The sequence below is a fragment of the Talpa europaea genome, assembly GCF_964194135.1.
Source record: "Talpa europaea genome assembly, chromosome: 1".
NCBI lineage: Eukaryota > Metazoa > Chordata > Mammalia > Eulipotyphla > Talpidae > Talpa > Talpa europaea.
In genome coordinates, this window is record NC_140073.1 from 114,708,244 (window position 1) to 114,727,838 (window position 19,595).

Consider the following 19,595-nt stretch of genomic DNA (forward strand, 5'->3'; position numbering starts at 1 on the left):
CTTTTTAACATTTTGGTCAAAATCAGCCCTTTGATCTTCCACTTACCAGCAACTCCTGTGCCACCTGCTAATTCCTGTCTTTGTAGGAGGCACCCAAATTCAGTCAGTTGTTCCATCCAGAAACCTGGGATCACTTTTGATGCCTCACTTCTTCCTCCCATTGCATTTAGAAAATAAAGCAAACCCCAGATCATTTATTTAGCTTCAAATTACCAGACTCCTGCCCACAACTATCATTGATGCCTTCATCTTCTCTTATCTGCTCGACTCAAACTCCACTGGTCTTTTTTCAGTTCTGTGGTGTGGCCAGCTCTTTTTTACCTGAGAGGCCTTGCACATACTGTTCCTTCCATCTAGAGTGTCCCTTCCCCTTTGGCCTTCAGTCTGAACTTAATCCTGCTTCTCCTGAGAAATCTCCTGCTCTTAAGTTCCTTCCTTTCCCCCCCTTATAATCCCCCAGCCTGTTCATTTTAGCATTTTATATTTGTAACCATTTGTATTCACGTGCTTAGCTGTTCACTTCATTTTTTTGGTCTCTCACTGGGATTTAAGTCTATGAGGCCAAGGACAAGTCTGCTTGACTTAGTACCATATTCTCAGTTCCTAACACTGTGTCTGGGACATAATAGGGGCTCACTATATTGCATGAATGAATAAATGAGTCTTTTTTAAAAAAAATATATCACATTTCTAGTATTTTTCCCTTGGATCTTAAAGGTAGTAGGTGACTCTCTTGAATTGAAAAAGATTTAGTAGGTGATTCTACCATTGTTTGCTTTTATAATTTGACATGATTCTGAACATCCCATTTTACTATTCATAGGGAGACTACTGCTGATGCTTATTTCATGGTTCCTACACTTGGTTAACAATTTAATTTTAAATCATTACTGAGACTTGCCTTAAATGGAAAAAAGAACTTAACAAGGTTGTTTAAAATGTATGAGCCTTATTATACTGTGTAGAATATCAAAAATAATTTGCTCCTTTGATAGTAAAAAATGGTATTTTCTCCACGTGTTACCCGCCCTCCTACAAAGTGCTAAGTTACAGATGCAATATTGTCTCTGTAATAACAAGATTTTGACTGAATGTTAGGCAAGGCTGTATAGCAGCCATATTAAAATGTACTTTTGCAGAGTATGCTACATTTCAGGCCTAATAGGGATGCAAATGTGAAATAACGCCATTGATTTGACTGCAGCAACTCTTTCCTGGATGATTCCACCAACTCGAGCGTGTCTTCCATCCCTCGTGGGTTTCTACAGCTTGAGAGCTATGTGGGAGCCCCTGCCTCCTTGCTCAGCTGTGGTAGTTGATTTTCTCTGAGTAACTTTTCTAGATCTGATGGCTAGGCGGGCTTGGAACATGATTTCTTGCAGTTTTTTTCTTAATGAAAAAAAACATTGCATGGCAGCCTTTTCATAATTGCACTTCTGCTAACTTGAAAATGCTGTTACAAAGTGTAATTTGAACTCTGTTGCTGGGTACCAGTATGACTGAATACTCTGGCTGGTACCTACTCCAGGGTTGAGGATGATAGTTTCACTGTGTCGTGGTCGGGGACCACAAATCTTGTATGAAGAAGAGCTGGTGCATAGTCCAAGTCATTGTGTGGTAGATACCTGTGTACAAAATACTCTGTTAGACCCTGTATGGGATCGCATAAATTGAACAAATACTACCGCTGGTGAGAACAGGTGGATGTGGAGTAATTAAATTTAATCATCCATGTGCAGGTCTACTCTGTCTGTGAGCCACATCCACACATACTGTGTCTTTGATCCTCACAACCACCCTATGAAGTGGGCAGAGTATTGGTGTTAGGCCTGGTTTACTGATGGCAAAACTGGGATTCAGAAAATTGGGGAGATATTCCAAGGTGTATAGGTGATAAATAGGTGATAAATAGGTGACACAAAGCCATGTCTTAGACTTCAGGTCACCAGCCCCACATTCCATGTACAAAGGACAGGAGTTCCAGAAAAGAGGTGTTTGTGTGCTTTGGGCTGCTGGCCTAAGAGAAGCTTACACACAGCCTCTGCACTGTCAGGTTTGGAGGAGGCTCCGGAGACTGACCCCCAGTCTCCTTCTATTCCATCCAGACCTGGCTCCTTCCCTGCATCCACTTTCTCTCTCCATCACTGATAATCATCTTTTCAGCATTTCTATAATTCTGGCTCTCACCTGTCTCTCCACTCCCAGTTTTTCCTTTGACCCAACTTCCCCTTCATATGTCCATTCTCTCCCCTCCCTGTAAGAGCATTTCCAGGATCTCTTCTTTGGGATTCATTACTCAGTCTGATACTTCCCAGTAAGGTCAGCAGTAGTATCTGAGTTTCCATCTTTAAATCTTTACTTTCCTGTCTCCACCAGTCAGCGAAAGTGGTGGAGCCATTACCTGAGTGACTTCTGGCCACTTCTCTTTTAACTGCCTTCCTGCTCCTGCTGTGTGCCTTCTAGTCCTCTTCCTCCACTTCCATACCTTAAATATTGAAGCCCCCAGAGTTGTCCTGTGGTCCCCGGAGGTATCAGAGCTGAGTTACCCATGGGCCATCTCTTCATGTCCAGTAGCTACCCCTACCACCAAAAAGTGGTCACCCCCAAGAGCTTCAGTTCCTTCTCACTTCTGAGGTTGCAGTCTGTATATCATAACACTATGGCCAAAGTGGAGCAGAAATTCTTTCCATCTATAATGGAGTCATTTTCCAGTTTACCCCAATAGAAGTCTTGATGCCTTCTTCATATAAGATCACAGGAAACCTTGATGCTTTTATCTCAGAATTATTTATTATGATCTCCTAATCCCTTTTAGTCTTGCCCCACTTCAGAAAGACTTCCATTCTGCTCCTAGAATTACTTTCCTCTCAATTTAGCCTGATTATGTCACTCTTCTGTTTAAAGGTCCCTGCCTCAACGTTTTTCTTTCCTGCAAGGCCAGAGCCAGTTCCACTCACAACCACTAGCGACAGTCGCCTCTCGGCAGTTGACAGTCAAAAACATGCTTGTTAAATGAGTAAATCTGGTTTCAGTCTCTCATGTCAACTTTATCTTCCTGTGACCTGTCCCCAAGCTGTTGTGCACTCAGCTATTCCCCACTTTCCAGACACCTCCAGCTCTTTACTAGTTCCTGCCTTTGCTGTTCTTATACTTTTCATCTATGTCCCTTATTAAATTTGAACTGAAATCCATTCTTTCTGGAGCACCTTAGAACTTATGCTTCAGTTTGGAAGAAGACATACTTTCCTTTTCTTCATTGTCTTGGTTGATTCAGTCAACTCTCACCGCATTTCTTCCCTTTTTTTGTTCTTGTCCAAATCTGTTACCTTTTTCTGCTTCTAAGTGTTTATTATTATTATTTTTTTTAATTCTTCAAATACTGATGAAGATACTTAATTTAGTGTGGTGTATTGTATTACTGTTTATTTTTTGCGGCCCCATGGTTTTTGGTGGGGAGAATTTTCAGCAGCTCTTAGGTTTTGTTCTGATGTATTTCTATTCCTAGGCATTCCAAGGGTCCTTTTCTTGGTTTAAAGCTTTCCTTTCTGTCAGATCACTTAGGGGCAGTTTCTTGAATTGATGGGGGTGGTGCTGGTGGGTGGGGAAGCTCTGCTGTGTCTTCTTTCTCTGTTACTGGCTCTGTGTCCTACTTCCTCCCTCCTTCCCTATTTTAGCACCAGAGCATCTCCCGTGCCTCTGATCTGTCTCACCCTCAAGCCCTTTCTCTAGTACGTGGTGGGTGCTGAGAACTGCCAGGCTTCAGACTCGTGTGTGACATGGGGATGATTAGTGCAGACTCACCTTCTTTGGGGGTGATTTTGTCTGTGCTTCATCAGAGCCCTCTCTGTGACCCTCTTCCTGTTTTCAGTTACTCAGCTCTGCATACTCTCTGGTTTGCAGTGGCAGCAGGAGCTCTGTTGGAAATGACAGTTATTTCCTCACTTAACAGGCGATTTGAAGTTTGTGGTAACTTCTGTCCCTCATAAAGCTGAATGGCTCATGTCCTGTGATGATATTCGTCCTTTGGTTGAGTTGTGGCCTTTCAGGAGGACTGGATAAAGAGATTTGGTTCCGTGCAACTGCCATTGTCCTCCTAACGGTGAGTGGCTGCAAGGAGAATTATAGTCTCCCCTCTTCTAGAGGAGAAAACCAAGACTCAGGAAAGCTAAATGACATGGCTGACATTGCACAGATAGGAAGCACAAAGACGTAGCCAAGAAAATGTAATCCCTCATTATAAACCTTATTAATGGTTTAGTGGGAGGGGCAAAGTAAACTTTCTTGATAAATTTGAAAAGTACTGTGAGGAAATAAAGGTCCTCTGAGAACGTTCAATATTTCTTTGGTTGTGAATATGATGGTACGTTCATATTTACAAACTGAAAGTTTGTGTGGCTTTATCTTCTTACAATGAAATGAAAAATTTTTCTATGATTTTCTTGAGGTATATTGGTGATCAGCAAACAAAGACCATAATCCTCTTCCTGGAAGATGGAGATGTTTGTGTCAAATCTTAGGGTCAGTGTCTCTTCGAGCTTTTGGTTTGGGGATTTGAGAATTAAGAATGTCAGTTTTTTAGAAGAAAAGATGAGAGTTGTGTGGTTTGTTTCATTTTTTATTTCCACAAGTACCATTTACTTATGCAGATATTTGGAAAAACAAAAAACACAAAGGAAAAATATCACCTGAAATCTCTTACCCATAATTAACTATTGTTAATTTTCTAGGTTTTTTTTTTTTAAACAAAATATTGCCTCGTGGGTGCTAGTTTATATCCTCCTTCTTTGGCACGCCATTAACACATGAATATTTTCCAATAAATCATGTATGGTGTGATGATTAATAACTACATATTGATTTCTTTATAAAGATGTGTGTTACTTTGTCCAATCAGTCTGATATTGTTGACATAGATTGTTTTAGGTATTTTCACTATAGCACATCAGTGAATATTCTTGCAAATATATCTTTGTGTATATTTCTGATGTGTCAGGAGTTACTGACGTTTTACGATTGATAACCATTTTTCTTTTGGGAGAAACAGAATAACATGTACAATGTTTTTATGTCTATTTACTTTCTTTCAGCTGTTCATCTTTGTTTCGGGTTTGAGTTTAAGGAACTCCCCACTAATTCATTTCTTGACCCTAGAGTTTTTCTCCTCAGGGCTCACTTCTGCATCACATTCTTGTTTTCCACAATTTCACTTGTCATCTATCTGTTGAGACACTTAGACACTGACCTTTTAGCCAATTCAGTTGCTATTATAAAATCTCTAACTAGATGTTTGATTCATAATATCATAACAGCATGTACAAACCTTTCCAGCCATCAGCAGGAGAAAGTTCTGAGCTGCAGAGCCAGATGCCTGATGGATAGCTTTACTAAAGTCATCAATAGACATCTCAATCATCAATTGCAAAATGATAACCTTAACTGCTAATATTTTATTGAGATTATTGTGTGCCAAGAATCATGCCAAGTGTTTTGTAGGCTTTGGTTTATGGTATCACAACAGACATTTAAATTTACCAAAATTCCCATTTTACAGATGGTGAAAACAGGCATGCCAGGGTACACAGCATTATTGTGCTCTTTATAGCTGTACTGTGTGGTTTACAAAACAGAATTCTTGATACCTTACAGTATCTCCCCAAGTATTTCTTATCTTGGTCAGTCTGCACTATTTACCCAGCAGTTCACACCAAAAAATTGGGAGACATCCTTGGTGCCTCTTTCTCCCTGATTTGTCAGTATCTCCTGTTGATCTTATTTTCCAAATACAACTTGAATGGTGTCACTGTTCTACACTCCCTTGGCCCCCCCCGAAAACAAACAGAACAACCCATTTCCTGCTTTACCAACTCCTAACTCATGTTTCAGCTACCTCTTAACGTGTTCTTGCCCCTTGGAACTAGCCTATACATATAGTCTTGAAAATGCACTTCCAGGGGCGGCCTCCCTGGTGGCGCAAGGGGTTAAATCTCAGCACTATGAAGCTATTTGCAGCCACTGCAGCACCAGTTGATCACTGGCCAGGGAGCAACCCTTTTGGTGCAGCAGACCCCTCCTGTCTTGCTCCCTGTTCCCCTCTGCAGTGTATTTCAGTCAGTCTGCTTGTTTTGTTCCCCACTCTGTCTCTGGTGAATCCTCTCACACCCCTGCACTGCACCTCTGACCTGTACCCCAGTTCTTGTATGCATAAATAAATAAATCTAAAAAAAAAAAGGAAATGCAGTTCTAATCCTTCTCTCCTCTTTCACAGCCGCTCAGTGACTTCCCATGGGACTCAGAAGGAATAAAATCATGACTCTGACTGAGAAGGCCCCTGCTTCTCTTTCTAGCCTTTCTTACTTCCTCAACTAGGTCACATTTTCTTTTCCTCAGGGCTTCTGCACCAACTATTCCTTCTACCTAAAATACTTACTCCTCAACTCATTCTTCACTGAATACCTCCCGGTTTCATTTCAGATGTCCCTTCCACAGAACAGAGGCCTTCTCAGATCTGTGGTATAAATTAATTACCTTTATATGCTCACAGACTCCTGCTCTTCACTCTCCCAGTACTGAGTACAATTTACAGACTCATAATTTTAGACTTAGATTCATTTATAATATTATCTGAGACTCTGGGATTAGTTATCTACTATCTTCTCCCCCGCCCCCCATCAGAGCCCTTAGAAAACTGGGGCTGTTCTGTTTGCCCTTGAACTGGAGCCTTAAGCACTACCCACCAAATGTATGAATAAAAAAAAAAGCATAAACATATTGAGCTCCAGTTGTGCTTGGATGTGAGATGAGCCTGTGTCTCTGGCAGGAACATGGGTTTGCCTTCGATTCTGAGTTTATTCAGCAGGGGCCTAAGGACTTCAGGCATGAGACTGACGTTTAGGCAAACGAGGGAGTGAGTGGTGGCTCAGGCATCTGAAGATGATCATAATAGAAGAGGAGGGATGGAGAGTAGAAAGAGCTGCAGTTCTGAGTCTGTCCCAGTGGGAGAGCCATTGTGATCTCTGATGGGGCTTAAAAGATGAAAGTAGATGCAGTCAATACATTAGATGCAGTCCTTAATGTTTTTATTGGGTACCTCATCAACTGTCAATATTGTGAAGTCCAACTTAGCAACAGTTACTATGTTGTGTTTTTTTTCCATCCTGGACCTCTCAACTAGAGAATTAACTGTGTTTAATTTTCTGTGGCACAAAATGTCATTAACCGTGAGTGTGCTGTTTCTGCTCACAAGGCCTTTCTGTGGGAGCAGAAGGGAGATGACAAGGGGTCCTTCATACTTGATTACTGCAGAGGAGCCGGTCTTCTGCAGGCGTCTCTCCCAAACTCTAATATGTCATTCTGGCAATTTAATATCTCCTCCAAGGCACCTGTGCTGGGGATCTTTCAAGGCTCACAGTAGTTTCTGTTTAAAAAGCAGTTGTTCTTTCTGATCACGCACTCCTCCTGCCTAAAGCAGTGAAGCCATGGAAGAACTATGTTGATTTAAGTTCTAAATCCCTTTAACAGTGACACTCAGCCACCGTGGTGCCAAATGGAGACCATTTCTCGATTACTACCTTACTTACTGCATTTTCCTCACCAGACTATAGATAATGGGCAGCAACCCTCCTCCAGTGTGCTGGCCTCCTGTCATTTCACCTTTTAAAATGCTGGACTCTGAGCAGGAAGAAATGTGCTTTCTCACATTTCCATGCAAGTGTGTTTATCCTTTGGACTCTGAAGAATATCTGGGGCTGAAAAGTAATGTTCTGTTGAAACTACAATTGGCCATATGAGCTAGTAGTAGCAATGCCTTAACAATCCTAAGAATGGTCTCTGGGCACTTGGAGATTGCAAATTCTTGGGTTGGGAAGTCACCCCCCCCTTTTTTTTAATAGTTGCCCAAAAGGTACAGAGGCTTGAATGTTATCACTTCTTTTTTCCTTTTTAAAACAGTATTAATGTTACTAATTTACAACAGGGGTTGGCAAACTTCTTTGTAAAGGGCTCAATGGTAGATATTTGGAGTTTGTGAGGCGTCCAGTCTGTGAGGCATCCTGCTCTGCTGTTAGTGTGAAAGCAGCCATAGAGGAATATAAGTAAATGGGCATCACTGGGTTTTAATAAAACCCTTGCTACAAAATAAATAAAGGGCAAGATTTGGCCCATGGGCTGTAGTTTGCTGATTTAATTAACATAATTGCCCAAACCAAAGCTTTTTAAGCAGGGGAGATAATTTGGGTAAAACAAGAAAATGGGAGACTTTTGCTGTCCTATGGATGGGACCTAAACAAAAATTTTAGAGAACTCAACAAATATGACAGAGTTAAATACTGTCACAGCCAATGACATTGGGTTCCTTGCTGCCATTTGAATGGAATCAAATTCAGATATGTCAAGAGACATAAATCCTATCCCCCTGCCTATAACTAATGCCAGTCATTCTACACTGTCTTTGGTCAGCATGAATTACATGTCTGCTGTGCCTTCCTCCTTGATTTGAGATGATGAAATAAGTCCCTAGAATAATTTTGGATCTTCTGCTAAAATAATAAGACATTTTGGTAAACAATACTTCAGGGGTCACCATATTTGACCAGATCCCTGGGGTGATCATGAGAGTCCACTAGCTTCTCTGAAACCCTTCATTTCTGGTAGATAAGACTGTGGACAGAATCTATAGTAGGTAAATATTGGGGGACATTCAAACCACCATATAAGGGTTGAAGTTCTCACCACTGATAAGTAGGGAGAATGTAGGTTTCAAGAATTGTTTATGAAGGGTATGGGTGCCACACTGAGGAACTCATTTTCTTTTTTAAAGGAAGCTTCATTCAGAAGCTTCAGACATTGAGAATGAGAATTTCAGATCCTGATTAAATTTGATGTGGTTAAAGGTTTGTTAATAATTCACTGGTTTAATGGGATTTTAGATTTGGTCCAAACCTTTCCATTTCATAGTTGAGGAATGAGATTCTCTAAGCAATATCATCATTCTCATTCTCATATTTAGCTGTGTTATTTACATGCTATATTCTAAACTTGGGGCCAGCAAATCAAAAGTGATTATATCAGTGTTAATTTTACTCATCATTACAATGGAGGTGGGGCTGTGAGTTGTTGTATGTAGCAAATAAAAATATAGGACCGAGTTAAATTTTTATTTCAGCTGAAAAAGAATCATTTTTATTATAAAAGTTTAATTTAAATGCATTATTTGAGATATACTGAAAGATTTCTTATTTGACATTCAGATATAACTAAGTGTCCTGTGTTTTATTTGACAACCCTACTAGGGATTTGAATGGAACCAAATTCAGATATGTCAAGAGACATAAATCCTATCCCCCTGCCTATAACTAATGCTAATCATTCTACACTAGAAAAATTGAGAAAAACTTGTCAATGGTGGCACCTAGGATAAGTTTTCAAACCCTAGCATCTACCCGAGGTTCTTATTAAAAATTCTGATTTCCAGGCCTCCCCAGTGGTGCAGTGGTTGAGTGCTGGGTTGTGAGGCTGCCCACAGCCTGTGCAGTGCCGGTTGGATCCCCGGCCACCGGGCAAGGGTCCCACATGGCATGCAGACCTCTCCTGCTGCCCACTGCTCCCCTCAGCAGTGTGTTTCATCATTCTGCCTGTTCTGTTCCCCGCTCTGGCTCTGGTGAATTCTCTCACCCTTCCATGCTTCTGATTGTACCCAATGCTTGTATAAATAAATAAAATAAAATCTTTAAAAAAAATTCTGATTTCCAGGCCCACCAGAGAGTCTGAACTAGTAGGATTAGGTGGAGGTTTACGTAGCAGTATTTTGAAACAGCACCTCCACTCAGTTGTGAAAAGTATTGGGGCCTGCGGTTCTTTAATGTTCACTTGCTGGTGCTCTCTGGAACAGAAATTTTCAAGGTGCTCTTTTTATAGACCTCATTGCACTCCCATGGTTGAGACTCTCTTAAGGGTTTGGCTCCTTTGATTTGCTGATTGGGTACTAGAGAGATTATCTTAAGGTTTACATATCTGTTATCTAGTCCTCCCCCAGCCCCACTTTCCTTCCTTCATATCACATTGACATCAGGGCCTGAGTTTAGAGAAGTGAGAGCAAACTTGATAAAGTGAACTAATTTGGTGGGAGTGGAATAGTTCAGTACAAAATCTAGTAGAACTTCCTTTCTAACAAACTCCCCACTCTCACTAAATTCCTCTGTTCTCCCACTTTCCAGTGTTTCTTTCTGAATGATAGAATTTAGAGTTAAAAATGACCTTGAAAGAAGTCACCTGACCCAAGAAAACTGGAATTTATCCAAGCCTTGGTGATCACATCATCCTGTGATTTTATTTTTTTAAAAAATTTATTTATATATGCCCATACAAGAGCTGGGGTACAGACCAGAGGTGTGGTGGGTGAGAGGATTCACCAGAGACAGAGTGGGGAACAGAACAGGCAGGCTGATGAAATAAACTGCTGAGGGGAGCAGCGGGCACGACAGGAGAGGTCTGCTGTACCATGTGGGTTGCTCCCTGGCTGGCCGGGGATCGAACTCATGCTGCAGTGGCTGCGGATTTCTTCATAGGTTACGTCTTAACTGTTGCGCCACCATGGAGCCCCCCCTGTGATTTGTTCTTGATGTTTGATTTCTCTGCTAGAAGAGTTTAGGTCAACAGATCAGATGTTCCGCTCCTTGACTGGTAGACTATGTGGGCTGTGATGAGATTTCAAAGTCTTCCAGAAAAGCTGTACATCTCTGCGATGTATTAGGGGGGAGAAAGCAAAGAGTTGGTATTTAGAGAAAGCAACATAACATCTTAAAGAAAAGACCCTTTCCATGCATGAGAGATGTCAGACTGTAGGAGGAAAGATAAACTCAAAACCTAACTGAAATTAGATTGCTGAGGGTTGTGGCTGGATTCGGTACTTCCAGCTTGAAGCATTGATCTTTCCGGAAGTGATCAGCCTTTTCGCTGCAGTATTGTGTAATATGCTCTACTATAGCAAAGGAAGAAACAGCAGTCTGGTTTAATGATAGTGATGGTTTTGTTTATTAATTTCTAATGGTCTTTTTCAGGCCATCTTAAAGCCCAGCAGTTGGAGGGGACTTCCCAATTTTAGGGAAGTCATGTGGAAGAAACTGGACACGGCATTTGAAGTCCCCAAGGAGTAAACCAGGTCATTTCTTGCAGAGCTGAAAGGCCAGGCCAAAGAACAGAACCAAAAAGAACATATTCCCCTAAACCAGATCATAGAAGATGGTAGAACACTGCAAGTAAATAATATACCTATTATTTGAAAATAAGATTAATGCCAAAAAAATTATCCAAGTGATTTTCTTATAACTTTATTTTTAAACTAGAATGTGCTTAATTAAAACATCACTCTGGCATGCTTATGTTACTTCGAAACCTGGCCAGCACGGCAGTCCAGTCTGTTTGTCCTTTCAGAGTATGGTCTGACTCCTGGGAAGTAAACTGAGCTGTTGCAGTAAAATTACACCCACATCTCTTTCACTCATCACTCATCCTCAGTACAAGGTGAATTATATGCTAGTAACATTCTAAGCTTAGCCTAATAAATTAAAAAAATAAATATATTAAAGGAATAGTCCATATGTCCACTGGTCTTTCATTAAATAGATATGTGTCTTAATGTTGGAGGGTCAACTGTCAGATTTTCTAATTTCCAAATATAATCCATTCCAATTAAGTGTTTAATGTCTCATCTAAAAGTGATTTTATACGAACTCATAAACATTATTTTGGGTGGTTTAGCTTCAGTAGGTTTTATAATAGTTGAGTGTCAATTCTGGACATGTAAATTATCTGCATCATTTAATATTCCAAGCCACGTCTTTTCTGGAGTGTGCTTTTAGGCATCTTCTCTCAGCCATTAAGTTGATGTGTCTGCAAGAAATGAAAATTTTTTCTGAAGGTTTAAATTTTTGCACTGTTAGGAGGTTATGCAAAAAAAAAAAAAAGATACAGTATTCTTTGTAACCAAATATAAATAACATTTGTGTTAACCACACTCTTGGTTGATAAGTTCTATTGCTTTTTTTTTTCAGGTAAGAATTATTGAAAAATAAACAAATACATCTGATGTTTTTCTTAAGAGTAATACATTAATGAGTCTTTCAGACATTCCACCATGAGATGTGGTTTATTAATAATTCACATATTTTCTGTATTACTAATTTACTTATTTATATATAACTTCACAGATTAGAAGCCACTTTTCATAATTTTATAATTATATAGAAATAAAACTGTGGTTTGTAAGGTTTGAGATGCCCAGTGCCCTAATAACTGTTAAGTAATGGAATGTGTTTAAAATTCTAGTCTTTTATTTTTTTTAAAGATTTATTTATTTATGCATACAAGAGCTGGGGTGCAGATTAGAGATGTGGTAGGTGAGAGGACTCACCAGAGACAAAGTGGGGAGCAGAACAGGCAGATGTACTGAAATACACTGCTGAGGGGAGCAGTGTGCGAGGCAGGAGAGATTTGCTGTGCCTAAAATTCTAGTATTTTAATATGACCTTTAGCATGGAAACTTTCAAACCTCTACAAAGTAAGCAGAATAGTATAGTACCCTGCCCCCTTAACAGGTTCCATATTCCCCTATCTTACATCATCCTTATCTCCATCAACTTTTAGCTCCCACATGATAATGATGGTAACAGTTTCTACAGTTTCCTGAAGTTTACATACACTGAATAGCACTAATCTTAGCTGTGTAGTTTTAACAAAAGAATATACTTATGTGACTACATCCCTGTCATGATAATTCCATCTCTGCAGAAAGTTCCCTTATGCCGCCTCTCAGTCAACTCCCCAACCTCCCAAGGTCACTGCAGTTGTAATTTTTTTTTTTCTACCTGAGATTAGTTTGCTTGGTCCTGAACTTCACAGAAAAGGAATCACTCAGTATACACCCTTTGCATCTGCTTTTTTTTCATTCAGTAGCATATGAAGCTGTAGTCTTTTGACCTAGCATTCAGTGCTGCTTGTGAAGAGGGACCTGTATCTCCATTCCATAGTTACAGAAAGATGACTCCCTGAATGATATCCTGAAAAACTCAAGTTTTGGCCTCATCTCATCAGTTTTGAACTCAAGTGGAGAGATGAGCAGTTTTTCTTCCTGTAGGAAGAATCCATCATTCTGTCTAGTGACAGCTGATTCTATTTGGAAGGTTGGTGGTGGAAGAGGTGCTGCACCACGAAATAGCTTGCCTGTGGCTAGCTGAGTCATTTGCTTATAAGGTACGTATCCCAGACCTGAAAGCCTGCTATTCATTTCCCCTACTCCATCTGCCTATATGTTTTTGGACGCTACTTGATCAAATTCCATTTGAATTTGTGCTGATTTTTTAAGGTCAAGTACTGATAATTATAAGATCCAGAAAGCCATTTACCTGTCTCATCATTTTTAATGGGATTACTTAATGGTTCAGTTTTGCTAATTAAGTAGAAGAGAAATGATCAAAATAATGCTTAAATTACTGTATCCAGAGCTGGCATTTAATTTAATTTCATTTAATTTAAAAGAAATCAGTGAAGACTCAACAGTAGAATTAAATCCAAATGTGTTTTTCTTCTGTAAGGAATTTTCTTTGAATTCTTTAACTCAATTATCTCTCTTTTAGGTTAGAGAAGGCCAACAGAGACCAAAATATAAAATAAAAATAAATGGCAACATTACCCTTACTTTTAGCTTTTAGGGAAGACATTTATAATAATTTATACAGGAAAGTTAGAGCAATGAACCCAAGGATGAACTAATTTATACGTGCCTCTGGCTTCTTTGACAGGTGGCAATTTCTTTTCCAAAAAGAAGTTTAAATGCTCATGTTGCTGAATTGCTTGTAGTTTCTTTAACTAATGGGAAAAAAGAGAGCCCAAAAGGTAAAATTCACTTAGTTTTATTCCCTTTGCTGATTGTCTTATTACGTTTGAGTCAATACTGGATGATTCGTTGCCCCATATTGAACTTAAATGATCTCTAGTAATGATAGCAGCATTGAATGCCACTGCTGAGATCTCATTCATTCATCAGGAGATGCAGAATGGTAAGCTTCTAATTCTAATAGTCTTCAGTCACTAGCTGGAATGCCTCCATAAAGGGAAACTGCTCTCTATCAAGGCCTGAATTGCACTGAGGTATCTGGCTTGTAGTTGAAAAGCAGGATAAATGCTGATTTCCCTCCTCTATGTACTGGTTTTAAAATGAGATGATTAGCAGCTCTCCTCCAAAGGTGACCAATATATATATTTTTAAAGATTGTCACAAGCTTGTGGATTTAACATATTTGATGTTTCAATCCATCTGTAGTCACTGTTCTATTTGATGATCCATTGTGTCATTGTTGGCTAGTGGAGCTTCTTCTGATTGGCTTCTGCACTGTAGGTCTGGTGTGCATGTACTTCTCTAATTATCTATCATCTATTCATCTAGCTTTCTATTTATTTATAATATAGTCCTGCTAGTCTTTGATAGACCAGGTGTTCTCACTCATTGTACTTTTTGTTCCCAGATCTGGAATTGGGTATTTTTCAAGGAGCTTTGGTTCCTTTCAATGGAAATAATATTTTAAGACCAGTGTATAACTAGGGCTGGTGATTGCTGCTTGGATAGGCATTATTTCTAGGCCTTTTCAGAGAACAAAGTTAGGAAATTTTACCTTAAAGTAAACAGCTTCCTGAGTTTATCCTAATACTTCCAATTCAAATTGAAGATTACTGAGAAATGATTAGTTGGAAAGCAGGGGATGATAGCCAAGGACTGTTATGTAGAAGGGGGTTAGGATGTAATTATCAAATCACTAAATAGAACTGCAAAAGGATCTCAGATATTAGATGGTCTGTTTTTCTGCCTATGCCTTTGCCCTTTCATAAAAGCTGCATTTGAACGTGTCTAAGTAGAGAACAGCCTCAAGAAAGTGAAGTTCAAATATGTTCTTCACTGACTTCAGCAGTACGGAAATGGCTGGGGGCCTTGATGTGATATGAAGAGATCAAAAAACAGATTATAGCAGTTCAAATGGAGAATTTTGTATTGAGCAAATTTCAACTTTGCTTGACCCTTTTGGAACTGTTTTCATACTTTGAACTTTTTTTTTTTTTTTTTAAAGGCTTTTATCTCTAGAAACCAGAAAAATTCACTGCTGGCCAACCCCTCACCCCCATAGTGGTTCTGATTTCCTTCTTGGTCAAGAGAGCCCCATGTCATTACTTTGTAAGTCCTTTTGACAACGATTTTGATGGCTGTTTTATTCAAGGTGCAGTGAAGGTGAGAAACTCTGTCTTCCCTTGCTTAGTCTGGAAGGCATATGTATTCATGCCACAAAACAACACAGGTATGCATGTTCTACTTAAAAATGTAGACTTGTAGCATTTTACTTATTTCATAGGGAGATACAGAATTAAATGCAGAGATTTTTTTCTCCTCTTTTTTTTTTTTTTTTTTTTTTTTGCTATGTAGGTTTCTGTCCCTACAGGTTTAAAATGCCAGTCTCAAAAATATGTTAGTTTTCAAATTGAATAACTACAATCAATGTTAGATAGGCCCTCCCCTTACTGTTTGAGTATTAAATTTTCATTGATGCATATTGCAAAAGAGAATTCTGATGAGAAAAAATGCAAATTTACTAGTTTTTAAGGTTAGTATCAAAATGTTAGCAAAACTCAATTTTGTCATTATTATTTCTCAGAATCTGTCTTTATGGGGAGTTGTTTCATGAATCAAGAAATGTAAATGAAGTGTCATTGTGTTTACTTAACCTTAATATTTATTTTTTAAAAGGAACTGTTAACATTTCGAATTAGAGATTAGTGAAATGCAGTGCCATAGGACAGGTTTCCTTTTCATATTTCAACAGAAAATACTTTACTTGCCTTCCTGTACAACTATGGGATCCAGTACATTAAAGGTGAAGGAACTGGCCTTCATTAAAACTAAAAACCTCTACTCTGTGAAAGATAATACCAAGAGAATGAAGAGATAAGACACCAAGTGGGAGTAAATATTTGCAAAAGACACCTGAAAAGGACTCATCCATAATGTAGAGAGAATTTTTAAAGCTCTGCAATAAGAAAACAACCTGAATTTTTAAATGGGCCAAAGGCTTTAAAAAATATCTCACCAAAGATATACAGATGGCATATAAGCACATGAAAAGATGTTCCCCATCACATGTCATTAAATGTTTTTAAGCAGCAGTGAGGTACTCCTGTGCTACTATTCGAATGGACAAAATCCAACATTAACAGCAATAAATACTGGCATGGATCTGGAGCATCAGGAATTTTCATTTGTTGTTAGTGGGTCTGGTGAATGGTAGGTCATTTTGGAGTGCATTGGCAGTTTGTTATAAAACTAAACATACTCTTTTTTTTAAGAATGATTCCTTTATTGTAAGATTTTTATTTATTTTATTTATTTTTGCGTAGAAGAGCTGGGGTGTAGGGCAGAAGTATTTACCAGAGACAGAGTGAGGAGCAGTACACAGAACAGGTAGATTTACTGAAATATACTGCTGAGGGGAGCAGCAGGTAAAACAGGAGAGGTCTGTGCGCCTTGTGGGTTAGCTCCCTGGCTGGGGATTGAACTCAGGCTGCTCCCCTGTGGAGGGCCCTCATGGTGGTAGCACTGAGACTTAACCCCTAAGTCACCCGGGAGGCCCAAAACTAAACGTACTCTTACCGTAAGATAAAACTCCTTTACCCAAAGGAGTTGAAAACCTATATCCACATATCCACACAAATAGCTGTACTTGGGTATCTCTGGCAGCTATGTTTATAATTGTCAAAATTTGAAGGCAAATATCATGTCCTTTAGTAGGTGAATGAATAAACTGTGATAGAACCAGACAGTGGAATAATATTTAGTGCTGAAAGAAATGAGCTATCAAGCCATGAAAAGACATTGTGAAAATTTAAATGAAATTAAATTTTACTAAGTGAGAGAAACTAATCTGAAAAGACCACATGCTATATGATTCCAACTCTATGACGTTCTAGAGAAGACAGAACTATGGAGACGGTAAAAAGATCAGTCATTGTTGGGGCGTAGAAGAGAGAGAGGGATAAATAGATGACAGAGGGTTTGGGGGACAGCGAAAACACTTTGTGATACCATAATGATGGAGACATGTCATTGTTCATTTGTCTAAACCCACAGAATGTACAAGAGTGAGCCCTTATATATACTGTGGACTTTGGGTGATAATGATGTGTCACTGTAGGTTCATCAGTTGTAATAAATGTACAGTTTGGTGAGTGTTTTGATAATGGGGAGACTATACATGTGTGGCAGTAGGGTGTATATGGGTAATATCTGTACCTTTCCCACATTTTTTTTCTGCTTTATGATAGTCTTTTTTTTTTTTTTAAAGATTTATTTGTTTATACAAGCACTGGGTACAGTCAGAAGTGCGGGAGGGTGAGAGAATTCACCAGAGCCAGACCGGGGAGCAGAACAGGCAGAAGTACATTGAAGTACACTGCTGAGGGGAGCAGCGGGTGGCAGGAGAGGTCTGCGCGCCATGCGGGACTCTCCTGTGGTGGCTGGGGAGCAGCCGGGGATCGAACCAGCGCTGCAGAGGCTGCGGGCAGCTTCGCAACCCAGTGCTCAACTGCTGCGCCACCTGGGAGGCCCTGCTTTATGATAGTCTTTATTGGAAAAGTTTTGGAAAAAATAGGTGGTAGAAACTAATTGGAATTTATGAGTTTTTATATCTCTTGCTCTTTCTTGGGATTAATAAATTGGGAAAATATGGGAAATATAGGTGGAGAATCAAACAGTTGAAATTAAAAGCTGGAGAAAATGTATCTAAATTCCATGTAACGTTTATAAACCCAGCACTTGATACTTTATTATTAATCTGTGTCTTACCATATTTACATATTTAGTCTTTCAGAGTTCCAAGCTTTTAATGGAAATTGATGAAAAAATTAATTTTAAACCTTTTATTTTTAAAGAAGACCATATCTATTCTGATTGAGAATTAGTTCCATAATGGGTTTCTCCAAATACAAACTATTAGCATGATTAGTATCAAAGGGCATAGGAAGATTAAGAACAACTGAGGAATTTACATTGTCAGTTAGACTGGTTGTAAATTTAAGCAAAATATAAAATATCAATAACTGGGGAAAACTGCAGATGAGATTTCAGAAGGTGATATATGAGTTATTATCAAACAAACAGTACTAACAATGAAGTGATTTTCTCCACTGGCATCAGAACTCTTAGTGTGGCATGCTCTTTATGCTTAGCGTTGTGGTGGGCATTCACTGGAATGGATAAATAACGAATGAATTAATGAATAAATGTATTATTCAAGGATAGGGAATATTAGGTGTCTTAAGGATAGTGAACACTAGGTGTCTTATGGTGTTTTTTGTTAAGGTATAACCTATGTACAGTAAAGTACACAATTCTTAAATGTAGGCTGAATTCATTTTCTGTATCTGTATCTATGCACAAAATCAGTTTGATATGGAAATATGTAGCATTTCTAGTTCACTGGAAGGTTTTCCGCTCTCCCAGTCTGTTTCACTCACTTTCTGCTATCACCACACTTATTTTCAACTTGTCTTTGAACTTCATAAGAATGGAATTATACAGAGATCCTTTTTGTGTTGACGTTCATCTGTACTGTTGCTTACTCTTACATGCACTGGTAGTTCATTCTTTTTTAAATTGTTGTTAATGGACTTTTGGGTCATTGCAAGTTTGGGGCTATTATGAATTAAGCTGCTGTGAAATTTTCAAATTTATCTTTTGATGGGCATAATAAGCATTTACTTCTTTTGGGCATATATCCAGGAGTGGAATTGCTGGGTCATAGAGGATTGTTATCTTCAGCAGATACTGTCGAATATATTTTTTTTTTTTTTTTTATAGAGGCATGCTTTATTTTTATTTGTTTGCTGGTTTGTTTGTTTTGTTTTTGTTTATACATGCACTGGGTACAGTCAGAAGCGCGGGAGGGTGAGAGAATTCACCAGAGCCAGAGCGGGGAGCAGAGCAGGCAGAAGGACCGAAGTACACTGCTGAGGGGAGCAGCGGGCGGCAGGAGAGGTCTGCGCGCCATGTGGGACCCTCCTCTGGTGGCCGGGGAGCAGCCGGGGATCGAACCGGCGCCGCAGAGGTCGCGGGCAGCTTCGCAACCCAGCGCTCAACCGCTGCGCCACCGGGGAGGCCCCGATACTGTCGAATATATTTTTGAAGCAGTCATACCAATTTTCATTCTAAACAACAATGTAATAGAATTTAAATACAGATTCTAAATTTGATTTATAGGTTTCAGTTAAGTTCATTCCAAATGTATAAAGATGTGGGTTATTACAGTCCAAGGGAGGGAGGAAATGAGTTCCCCCTTGTTAGCATTGCTCATATTCCCCAAGGCCAGGCACAGCATAAGCAGTCAGTATTTGAATGAATCCTGAGATCAGTTCATAGTTTAGGAAAGAAGGCAAAATGAGAGCAGAAAATAGTGGCGCACAATTATTGAATTCTGACCCTCATAAATATCAAGGCTCCCAGCTCTTTCCCTTTACCAGTTTCATGATGTCTTTCATTCTATAATCCTAATTGAGTGTCTGCTCTG